The sequence below is a fragment of the Corvus brachyrhynchos genome, unplaced genomic scaffold (genome assembly GCF_000691975.1).
Source record: "Corvus brachyrhynchos isolate BGI_N302 unplaced genomic scaffold, ASM69197v1 scaffold97, whole genome shotgun sequence".
NCBI classification, from domain to species: domain Eukaryota; kingdom Metazoa; phylum Chordata; class Aves; order Passeriformes; family Corvidae; genus Corvus; species Corvus brachyrhynchos.
Window position 1 is genome coordinate 1530660 of NW_008239758.1, and position 8631 is coordinate 1539290.

General features: G+C 40.1%; 1 long non-coding RNA gene across 1 annotated transcript in view; it reads left to right on the top strand.

The window, feature by feature from the left end:
- The first annotated feature begins 37 nt into the window (after positions 1-37).
- The window catches only part of LOC108448713, a 254468-nt gene continuing 245874 nt past the window's right edge, over positions 38-8631 (top strand). Inside the window, exons 1-3 of the long non-coding RNA XR_001864694.1 lie at positions 38-700; positions 4905-5045; positions 7024-7114. This is a non-coding gene — a long non-coding RNA (uncharacterized LOC108448713). The remainder of the gene's footprint in view (positions 701-4904; positions 5046-7023; positions 7115-8631) is intronic.

Consider the following 8631-nt stretch of genomic DNA (forward strand, 5'->3'; position numbering starts at 1 on the left):
GTGTGCTCGGCCGCGCAGGTGCGGGTGCTCTGCCGCCCGGCTCGCACGGGTGCCTCTCTCGGTAGTTGGACATACGTGTATGAATATACGCCTATGTGTACATGTATATATATATACGGTGCTTCTGAGGGAGGATTGGTTTGTTTCCGTTAAGGCTCCTCTGGTTTGGTCATATCCCGGAAAGCTTGGGATGCTCTCGGGAATGCACCAGCGTCGCTCCAGCAGTGCCCGCAGTGTGGGGACTTCGAGTAAGGTGTTCAGTTGAATTTCACGCACAGTGAGTGACCTCACAGAAAATGCGGAGAGGCTTTTGCTGCTTTATTTGTAATAACAAAATTTTTTTTTGTAAAAACAAAAGCACTCCTGAAACCTAAAGCCTTTGCCGCTCCTTCTCTGTCTCAGAGGTGTAGAGAAGACTTGGTCCTGAAAATTATTTGGAAGAGATTCTAAACTCTGAGTGGGGGAAGAAAAATACTCTGTATGCTGTGTGTCATGAGATAAGGAAAATTCTCAGTTTTCTTGTCCCGGGCCGATGGAGTGGTCTCGCTGTTGCTAACAATTGAAGCTGCAAAGCTCACGCTCCTTTAATGTCTGTGGCGCTATTGCCTGAGTCAAGACTGCAGGATTCATCCTACCTTGTACTGCTTCTTAGAAGTGCTCATCTCTTACTGCACAAATGCACGCTACTCGAAGTGTAGAGGTAAATAAACACAAAGTCAAGTGACATTTGAATGGAAAAAACATTGTCATGAAAATACTTCTGATTTTGTTGACTCCCGTGCTTGTTAGAAGCAATCCCTTTGTAAAGGGAGCAGTGTCTCTAGCTGGGGTGAAAGGCAAAGAGGAAAAAACCATTTTGATCTTCAGTTTACCTGGTTACACATGAAAGCACAATGTAATGTTCGTGTGCTTCCATCACTATTCTGTAACTTCTCTGATTGAAAGCTCTTCCACATAAAATGTGTAATAACTTACAAATGATTTTTATTTTGGATAGGATTGTTTAAAAAAAAAGCATGCAACAGGACTTAAAGGCAAAACCAGTTTGGTGGGGCTTTTTTTGTTTTGGTTGGGGTTTTTGTTTGTTTGTTTTAACGAGTGGAACAAAGCCCACCTAATGCCTGAAAAGGGCAGCTGGCTTTTGGATTGACAGCTGTAATGGGAACGAACAGCATAATCTAAAGGAAAGGGTTTTCCTGCTTGTGCTGGCACAAAGTCTTCCGAGAAAGCAGAGTACCTGCAGGATTCATTCAGTCTTGCTGGGTAGAGCCGTGGTGAGGGAGAGTTTTGGTTTCAGCTCAGTGTTCTGTCACCTAACGAGAGTAAGACTGACTGTAGCTCTTGTGTAAAATACTGGGTTTGTGGCTGTGGAAACTTACAGACATGGGTACCTCTGTGCACAGAACTTTGAGCAAGAATCACATTGCAAGTATCTGCACATTCTTCCTGAAAGCAAATATTTTCACCTGAGTTTTGTTGATAGATTGTTTTACCCACCTGAAATCATTCTTCCTTATTAGTGACTTAAGTACCTCACATTAAAGTAATTTTTAGTGCATGTGACTGTGATTTCTATACCTGAGACCATGAAACAATCTCTCTCTTTCATGTATATATAAATGTAAACAAGAGTAAAAACATGTAAGTAAGGGGCCTTCAATCTTTTAATTTCCTCTTTAATTCTTGACCTCTTTAATTCTTGTTGCTTTATTCTATTACTTTATTTCTTTTTAACTCTAAACAGAAGTTCCTGCAGTCCCTCTGCTGGAGTCTGTGTGCCTGAGGAATTCCCTCTTTTGGCTTGACTTTGTGAGAAGGGAACTTCCAGCACCTCAGGAGAGCTGCAGCTGTATAGAATCAAAAGCTCTATTCAATGTATGCTAATAAGCTAGAGCTGCCTTAGGTGGTGTTTTAAGAACGTGTTAGGAACGCTGAGAGTTCTTTGCTCCTGGCTTGGTTTGGCAGGATGGGTTAGGTGACCTCTCCAGGCTGGCTGCATCATGTATGAGGGTGACTGGATGGCTTTGCCCTCTGCTTCTCCAGGTACAGATCCAGAGGTGTTCAAAGGCTGAGACTTCAGTCATCTTTTCTGCTGCTCCCAGAGAGAAAGGGAGGCAGAGGAAAGGGATCCAAATTTAGAGAAGAAACACTGAGCTACACATGTGCTATGGAGAAATAACTGGTTCCATTTGCCATAGGAAGTTGAATTTTCACTTAGCTGAAGAAAGTGGTATTATACAAAATAATCAGAAGTAAATATGATGTTTCTATATAGAAACCATTATTCTGTATTTAAAAAATCTAACTTTTTCTGGTTTTGCTTAGGGGTAAGAGATAGGAGGATTGTTTTGCCTTAGGCAAGAGGTGGTGTGTTTAATGGGAAGGCAGAAAATTCAAAAGGTTTTACAGTGACATCAGCCTAGAGAGAGAAAACACTCATAAGAGGCATTATGCCAGGTAAATATGTATGCTGGACTGCCTTTTATTTTAAAGGTGAAATGCTGCACTTCAGCCTCGATAACTTGAAACTTGAAGAACACCCCCTGTTTTAAGCCACTTTGTTGGGTTTTGTGCTTCTGAAGGCATTTACCATTCCACAAAAAAAGAGAGCTTCTGAGCCCCATGTTTTTATGAATCTATGAATATTTTCCTCCTGATTCTTAATGGTTGTCTCAGATCTTCACTGGGTACTTGAAGAGTATTTTTTCCATGAAGAAAAGCTACTTGTCTCTTTTTCTCTAGAATTCAAATTCAGGTGTTAACCTGGAGAAAATCATGTTCTTCAATGCATAAGATGCAGCATCTGTTCTTTGCTATTTATTTCTGGACTGTAATGTGATTTTTTCCTCTACCTTTGCTATTACTGTTCGAACAAGTTTGTGTCCGGAATGATCTCAATTTGTGAACCGTTGTTCATTTCTGTTGTTCATTCTCTGTGTGTTTCTCTAGAAGGCTTTAAGGGCATTCATTCACCCTTCTGTACTCCTGAAAAGACCTTGCTACAACACAACTTTTGCTTGTTCTTTTTTTAAAGTTCATGGTAACTGATACTCTTGCTTCCCTAGGGATATCTAAATGCTGAACACTTTTGGCAGTGCATAGGTGTTTAAAAATCTTCTTATGACTTGCTTTCTTGGTAGCTCTTGTTCTGGTTATTTCTTCAACTTCAAGGCACCCTGTTGCTCATACATCCTCACTTTATAGGAGTCATTAAGAATCTGTAATGGAGTGATTTTCCTCTTGTGCTATTTTCTTTTAGCTTTCCATATGGTACTGTTCTTGAATTTTCCTGGCGGCTATGTAGGCTGTTTTTGAAACAACATGCAGATCTGCCTGTTACATGCTGTGTGCTTTTTGCCTAACATTTTCTGCAGGTACCTGAATGCATCCTAATCCAACATTTTTAATACTCACCTGCTTTTGGTAATACCATAACTACCTTAAGGCTGTTGTAATATTATCCATGCTTCCAAATATTGTTGTATAGGTTTTTAAGCTGGAAGTAAAACCAACCAAACTTGTAACATTATAGCTGTCAGTCTTGCTTCCTTTGAACGGCAGATGCAAGTAACATATGCAATCATGTGTGCATTTAGCTGCTGAAAGCCACTGTGAACCTCTTATTATATTGTTCTGTTTGCAGTATTAAAACCCAATAAACACTGTCTTTTAATCTAAAGGTATATTTGCATTTGGTGAGGAAGAAGAGTGGAACGAGTATCCACACTTTATTTGTTTTGTTCTTTAGATGCTCAGCAGAGGCTTTGAAAGCAGGACCTCATGCTGAGTGTACCTAGCTAGGTCTTCCAACATGCCCTCTGGAATATCTCACTGTTTTCCTGTCTGTACAGGGAATGCATTATGAAAAGAAGTGTGCAAAATAAGACTGAATTTTTCCCCTGTGCAACATCACTGTTGGGTGTAATGGATGTGCTGTGGGGTTTAGTTTGGTTTTTTGAGTCTCTAATCATTAACTGTAAAGTACTCCTGACTCTTGCATAAGCCCTCAAGCTGACCCATTGCTAATTAACCCAATGGCATTTTCCTATGCTGAGCTCAACAGTGCAATTTCTCTCTGTGGGCTGTGGCTTGGGCAGTATGAAAGTGTTTACTGTGGGTAATTTTGAGACCACAAGTATTTTATTTGCTTTATGCATTACCAGGCATCCTGTCAGGACAGATATGAATGTGAAAAATGAAGTGAAGTAGTTATCAATATTCCATCTTACTATCATAACTCTGAGGCACCTCTTCAACTCTGCTTAGTGTGGAAATTTATTTCAAGATATTGAGGGAGTTTCTTATGTCTAATTGACTCTTAAAAAGCTGAGGATATAAGCCAGACCACAATAGTTAATAATAACAGGGACTGTATGAAAGTCTGATATTCTCCTCCACATCCTCCGCCTCCCAATCAGAGTAAAAAGTTGAAAATACAAAATCTTCTGGAAAACTGAAATAAAAAACTTTTTAAAATGCCATACACACCCCCACTTCAATTTGGCTGCCTCGCAGCAGATCTTGGTTTAACACCTGCCCATAATTTGTGTCCACAGAAAAGCCTTTGAAAGTTTCTTGCAGTAATACATAAAGAACATTAATATTTAAGGTATACGCAGTATTCTAAAAGTGGCATCTCTGGGGGGTATCTCGAGAACAAAGTGCTATCTAAGCATTCAGTTGCTAAAATGAATCATGTAAGGTTTCTAAGAGGCAGCAGTAAGTTTAAGCATGACAGGTGATATGCAAAGCTTTATGGACTTGATAATTTCAAACCGGTGACTGAATTATTTGGGATTTGTATTACTCTAATAAATAATGAAAAGCAAGTAACTGTTGACAATAAATATTTCCCCAAGAGGGTTGTGTGTGCAACAACTCAGTGCTTTGTACCTTCTCTCCAGGGAATGTGAGAGGCCTGTAGAGGTTTCTAACTGGAGTTTGTCAATGCCGAGACAGCTGAGGATTGCTGGTTCCTGTATCAACACATTGGTGAGGAACGTGGATTTTCTCTGCTCTTCAAACTGATCTGCAGCATGCTGCAGGTACATGTTAAAGTGAAATTTGCTTGACTCCTCATATAGTACTGAGAATCTCTAAGGGTTATTTTGAGATGTGAACTGTGTGTTCTGATCTTGCAGACAATGCTGAGATTGTAATAACGATGTATGCTTGTCAGAGACATTCTCTGCACCCTGCACATGGCATATGAGAATTGAATGTGATGCTGGCTATGGTTAATTATGTTCTGCAACAAATACACTGAAAGTGCACTCTGGCTATCCAGTCATATACCTTATGGCAAGATAAAGGGTGAAATTTGAGCCTAAGTAAGCAAATAGTTTTGCCAGTGACTTGGTTGCTGGGAAGAGTGCAGGTTTTCTTTAATTTGTGTGTATTTCTTTGAGATTCTGTTGTGATTGCCTAGTTCGTGTCCCACCCATCCACTGGTTTCCCTTTTCCCCTCTCCATCTCCCTAAACTCCTGAATTCCCTACCTCAGTTTAAACAAATGCTGAAGCCCCTTATACATATTTGGGAAATTCTGGACAGCATAGAGAAGAGACTTTAATAAGGCCCCCACTGATGGAAAAACTGTGGTGAAAGTCTGGCATAGGAGAGAAATGGATGTCAGTACCTTCAGTTAGTGAAAGTGATGCTGTTAAAGACAAGGTTGATGTCACAAGGGCTGTGGCAGGGCAGTAAGAAGGGGACTGAGGAGGTGGCAGCCATGGACAGGCTTTATTCAGTGTGCTGCTCATGTAACACTTCATCTCACAGAAGGGGCTCCTCTCATGTTACCAGCCTAAAGCACAGAGCAGCTGTTTTTTTGACCTCAGGTTTTTTTGTCTAAATTAGAATGGCTGAATTTGGGTTATCTGCTTTTGCCTGAAAAGCAGAGGGCAATGTTAATTTTGTAGTCGTTGAAGGAGGGATAAAAAAGCTGGCTGTTCATTGGGTACAATACAGGGAGAAGCCAGAACTGAGCACTAATTACTCTCGAGTGTAAGTGCTGAGCACCTCTGACAGGTAGCAACGTCTCCATGTGTTGTGAGGGTGTGCACAGGAATAAATGAGTTAAATGGTGGTGATATTTGCCAGCAGCGTGATATGGAAATGCTGCCCACTGCATCACACAGATCTGCTACCATCTGTTCACAAAGGTTTGCTACATTAAGAGAAGCAGAAAATTATATCATTTTGTTTATGTTAGAACTTGTGGAAAAACTTGCTTTTGTTTTTTCTCTGGACGTTTATTATCTCTGAATTCGGATCAGGTGTCTTTATTCACAATACTTTGAAATTCCATGGATATTGCAAATTTTGGTAGAGGAGCCTCAGCTAAGGAAATAATACTTTTTTTCTATATCTCAACAACATTGGGTTTTTTTTCCTCAATTCCAGCAAATCCATAATTGCAGTAATTAAGGCAGCAGGACAAGCAGGCCGTTATGTGGATCACAGAGTATTTTTTATATCTTACTGATGTAGTAACTGCAAGGGATCATTTCAGAATGACCTTGTAGTCATCGTTATCAGTCTATATTTTGATCTTTGGTGTTAAGCAGATCAAGTGGAGTAATTACAATTGCTGCCACGTTTGTTTCTGCTGGGTGTTTGGCATTATTCTTGGGCAAATAACCTATTTAAAACATTTTTATTTTGAGTACTGGCTGTGCAACCCAAGTGAGTCTGTGGGGTGGACTGTTTGTAGAGGCTCTCAGGCTACAAGCCTTTAGTGTCAGATACTCTATTGCAAGGAGGTTTTGGGCACCAGCCATGCTGGGCTACTGAGCTGTGCTAAAAGATCTCATGCACAGCATATGATCTCTGTAGGAATTATATCCTGGTACTCAAATGCTCTCTGAATTTCTCTATCCTAACTCTTCTTTGTGCCTCATTAATTTGTTTTGGAGTCATCAGCTTTCACTTTGCTAGAGTCTGTCAGTGTTTTGCTGGTGATGAGAAGAATAGTTGCTACCTCTTACCTTCTGCCTCTTCTTTCTGGGGATCCGTGGAGCAGGAGACATCCAGGATGAACTTCTGTCTGTTCCAGCAGTTTTTACCAGTAGCACCAGAGTACAACTCGACTGTTGCTGAAAGCAGTGGATAAGGTAAATCTTGAATTTGGCCTGCTTTGTGTATCAGAGTGTCAAAGTAATGCTCACAGGCTCAAAAGCAGCAAAGTGGTTTCTGTTTGGTTCTTGTACTGGGCCCAGTTCCAGCACAAAGATTAGGTATTTCCATTATGTCTTGGTCCTAAATAAATGAATACAATGTTGAAAAGGAGAGATGCTTAGGAGAGTTGGGTCAGCATTTCAAATGATTGGATTGTTTGGTCTTGCCATCCCCAAGAAATGCAGTAGATATAAATCATCTACTTTGCAGTCCATTTATTATGGTTTATACAGCTTAATTTGATGCTTGGGTGCTTCGACCTCTAACACCAGTGTAAATTCTCTGACTGTGCAGTTGTACTAATGTGAAGAACCCAGATAAATTTATAGAGCTGGTTGTTGAGTAGAATCTCTGTTCTGAAGAAAAATGAAGCATTTTATTGAAAAATAAACCAGAACAACTATTGAAAAGGAATTTAAAAACTCAAAGAAATGTGAAATAACCATTATTTTTATCATTTTGAGTACTAGACACTGAACTGTCTGAAATGTAGTTTCTCCCCACCCCCCATGGGGGGTAACTTGGGAAACCTGGGAGCTGATGCTGGAAAAGCCCAGGAATCCTTTCCCCTTCCAACTGCAGAGACTGAAAACAACTCTAATACTTTTTTAATTCATAAAATATGTTTATGGGTTTATGTATTTTGCATTATAGAGCCCAAAGGCCTAAGGAAATGATCCTGCTATCTGCATTTTTGTTCAGCCATTTTACAGTCATGTTCACCTGGCACTACAATTTGTAATTTTTTTTTTTGGTGGTAAAAGACATATATCCAATATATGTGTAATTTTCCAATGCATTTATAAAACCATATCTACAATATGAGTCCATTTTTAAACTCTAGTCTCTTGACTGCTCCAACTCCCAAGTAACAGAGTGGCTGAATGTTGCTGGCTTTTTCTCTTCTTTCCAGCTGAGTGAAACTGAGCAGATGGGAGTGGGAGAAAAAATGATGAGCCAGTGCAGACAGTGTGAATAATTTGCTGGGTTTTGGTGTGTTTGATTGCTTTTTTTTTTTTTTTTCTTTTTTAAATTTGCAAGGACAGTGCATTTACTGCAGAAAAGGCAGCAAAAATATGCAGGTGTGGTTGGAGTGTTGTTTGTCCGTGCCTCAGAAATTTCTTCAGTTACTACCTGGATGTAGAGGGAAGGGAAATAGTCTTTGCTGCTGTATTTAGTAAGGGTTGTATCCATGGGCTAATACAACCACCAGTGTTTCAGAACTCTGCCAGATGGCGTTAGCTGTGAGTAAGTTCTGTGATTCATTTGGTAAAATATTTGTCATGGCAACTGAGGAGCCTCTGACTCATTGGTCCAGTCAGTGGTAGAAACCACCACTGGTGACACCAGATGTGAGGCTGGACATAAGAAATGTCTCATGATGCTGCTTTTCAGGCTGGTTCCTTTGCCCAGTGAGATGTAATTTAAGTTCTTTTCATTTGTGTTTCCATTT